Source organism: Oreochromis niloticus, linkage group LG14 (genome assembly GCF_001858045.2).
Source record: "Oreochromis niloticus isolate F11D_XX linkage group LG14, O_niloticus_UMD_NMBU, whole genome shotgun sequence".
In the NCBI taxonomy this organism is placed as follows: Eukaryota; Metazoa; Chordata; class Actinopteri; order Cichliformes; family Cichlidae; genus Oreochromis; species Oreochromis niloticus.
In genome coordinates this window covers 22801877-22805635 of record NC_031979.2, presented here as the reverse complement: position 1 = coordinate 22805635, position 3759 = coordinate 22801877, and positions in this window count along the sequence as shown.

Genomic DNA, 3759 nt, shown 5'->3' with positions numbered 1-3759 from the left:
TTTGATTTGTAAATATTGATTTGTAAATGATTAACTAACAACCTTTCAACACAAAGCTCTTTATTTGTAGCAAAGTTCTACAAGAAAGATTACTTAAACATGCTTGTGCTTAAAGTTCTTCACTGAGCTGAAATTTCAACATTAAAGAAATTTAAAACATCTCAAGATATATTAAATAAAAAAAACATCTAAATTAAAAAGTTACTCAAAGTGTCAAAGGCTTCAATCTGAACATTTCAATATCCGAACAACTTGTTATCTTATGGACTGTCCTCCATTGCAGTCACATGCCCCTCAGATGGCCAGCTCCTGTAATTTGGCCTTCTTGATCTTTCACCTTGGGTGAACCAGCTTGCCACACTCTCTCTAGCATCAAAATCTTCCAGACTTGGCCCCTCCACACTGATTCTTATCAGGTCATCCACTGTCTCTCTGTTGTAGATTTAAAGAAACATCTTAATTGTCCAATCCTTTGTATTAATGATCTCCCCCTCTCTCTCTCTCTCTCTCTCTCTCTCTGTGTGTGTGTGTGTGTGTGTGTGTGTGTGCGTGTGTGACTGTGTGTGTGAGTGTGTGTGTGTGTGCCCTCACAGAAGGAAGGTCACAGCAGGAGCTTTTTCAAACGCATTTCCAATCAGTTTTTTACAAGAAGTGTAGCTCATACATTGGTATAAATGTATTATTTGCGATATTTTATAAATATGAAACTCTAAAGATTTTGAGTTCATGCACATTGTGAAACAAGAATCTAAATATTTTGTGTCACAACGATTTCTATAAAAGCATGTTGTTTATGGGCATAATGTGACAAATCTTTTGCAGGCCCTATTAATGATCAATGGTAATTGAAGAGGAAGCTGAACCCTGTCTCTGGACATTTACATGACAAGTGACAGCGCAGACATCTACTAATGAGAGAACATGTTTTATCATCATAAACACTGTGATATGAAGCATCGTTAAAGTATCACTTCAGTAATGTTGACTCGTGTTTTTAATAGATGACTTTAAAACACTAAACTCTAATTTCTGTGATTTGTTTTAAGCTTACAGAATATAACATGTGGTAAGACGACGAGTTTTACTTCTCACTGTCCGTGTTATGTGTATCTATTTATCATGTATGCTACTTTGCTGTGTGGACTGTAAAATGTTTCATTGTATTCATAAAATAAACCAGACTTTCACTGTCTGCATCTTTTACTGTTTTTCTGCTTTTGTTCACTCCAAGTTTGACAAAACCTACAGATATCCAGCGTTAACTCACTAACAATGTGGAGCAGTCTCAGTGTATTTAGCTGCTTTTTCCCTAAACACAACCAACTGAGAGAAACGCTTGTAGTCCTCACTTTGGTCATTTTGAACGCTGAAGGAGATTTGTTCCATAGAAACCTTTATACTAGTGTTTCCTGCACTTAATCTATCACTACTATGTTCTATTTAAATCCAGATTCCTTTTATAGTTTGCAGTTTCTTTACTAACACATTTGTAGATAAGTTTATTGCTGAACGACACAGTTAGCAGTCCCACTCACTCTCTAGGTTTTTGAAGTTTTGTGTGTAATGGTTTAGTCTATCAGATCTTACCCTTTTCTCCCCAGTATCACAACAGTACGACTCCCAAAGTACAGATCAGTAAACAACCAATGATTCTAAAGCCAGAACAGAAAGATACAGTTGGAAGAAACGATTGCATTTTTATGATGCGTAGTAAAACTACCCCTCTTCTTCTTCTCTGTGTTGTTGTTGTTGTTGTTGTTGTTGTGTGTGTGTGTGTGTGTGTGTGTGTGTATGCCTTAGAAGTCAAATAATACATTAGCCACACTTAAAAAAAAACATTTGAATTTCATTTAGAACTGAGATTCTAAGTTGTAAGCAGAAATCTTATCCTCAGCCACAAACATGTTTCCCCACTTTCACAATGCTGAGGTGTCAAATCCACAACCCCCAACAAATGGTTTGTTACATGCGGGTGTGAAGGGCAAGCTTTACTTACACAGCCTCACACACAGTAGATTTTTAAAGTTTTGGGGTACAGTGGTTTAGCCACAGATGTAACTTCTACTTTTGATAAAGACCACTCCACCTGTTTATTTCTTAAGAAATTAAGCTCTTATTTATACATGTCTACACAATAATAGACACCGTGTGCTCTGTGACATTATAGTCTTCTACTGCTGCTTCCATTGGTTTGCATTTTAAACTCCCAACCTTTCAGGTTGTTATGAACGACTTATATTTCTAACATTTTGTGATATAAAAGTGAACCATGTGGGTTTTTTAAATTTTCTGTGTGATGGGATGACTCAATAACAGGGCTCTAGAGTGCGACCAATTTGGTCGCAAATGCGACCAAATTTCTCAGTAGTGCGACTAAAAAAAAATACTTGGTCGCACCGTATTTTCTCGTGAGAAATCACAATAAAAAGTTTCCGCAACTCTGAAAGTCTCCGTGTGTTCAACAACAGACACACATTGTGCCCATGTCGTGTTCTAAACCAATCAGAGATAGTCAAAGGCGGGGACCTCTGTGATTGGCCGTGGTCCAGATATTCCTGCAGGCCTCGTATGTTTACGTTTGAAAGTGCGGGCAGATAGAGAAGGGTGAGTAGCTAGGTTCGATAGAAGTGTATGAAGTTGGTATTGAGAAAATATGAAAAGAACAATTGATAACTTTTTCGTTAAGTTAAGGCCTGATCAGTCCAAAATTCTGAGCCAGCGCTCTGACACGGAGCCATCAACCTCTCAGTTTTTGTCAAACACTGGTCCGGAGACGGCATCAAAAAATGAGCCACATACGATCGACTCCCAGCCGGAGCCCAGTGAAAGTAAAAGTGAAAAAATGTATAAATTTCGAATCGAGTGGCTTGACCAGTTTCTCTGGCTAAGATACAGCCAAGCTGACAATATGATGCACTGCATTTATTGTCGCGAGTGTGGAAAGACCATGGCCGGCAACACTGCATTTGTCACTGGTGCTAATACGTTTCGACTTGAAACGCTGAAAAAGCATACAGTATCGAGAAGACACATTATATGCCGCGATAAATGCACTGCCCAAATGTCCCCTCTTCCCACTGCCTTTCAGCGGCAGGCAGGAGTAAACAGGTCATCGGAGGAGGCCGAGATGATCATTAAGTTTAACATCGCCTACAATATTGTAAAAGAAGAAGTTCCGTTTACTAAGTTCAAGTCAGAAATAACTCTTCACAAGAAAAATGGCTTGGACATAAACCCCACATACAGCAATGATGTTGCGTGCGCCCAGTTTATAGGCGTCATCGCTGACACACTGAAAAAAAAGACGTCATTGCGAACAGTGCATACATGGCATTCCTGATCGATGGAGACACAGACATCGCCACAAAAGAATGCGTCATTGTGTACGCTCGTATCTTGCAAAAAGGAAGACCAGCGAATATACTGATTGGACACATTGAGGTCGAGCATGCCCATGCCAAAGGTAAGCCATGTCATGTCATGTCACGTAGCCTATGTAAATAATATAATTAATAATATTACGTCTTTTTACTGCATTAACCATATGTAGCATATTCTTATCATTGAAAATCAAACATAGCAATAATACATGAATATAGAAACTGAAACTGAAAAAGACTGCATTGTAAACTCTTGATCTGATAAGTAAATGGTATTTTCTTTATTCATTTAGGTGTTTATGCTGCCTCAAAGAAAGCATTTGCTGCTCTTGGGGACCAGTGCAGTAACTGGTTGGAGAAAATCATTGCTATGGGGCTG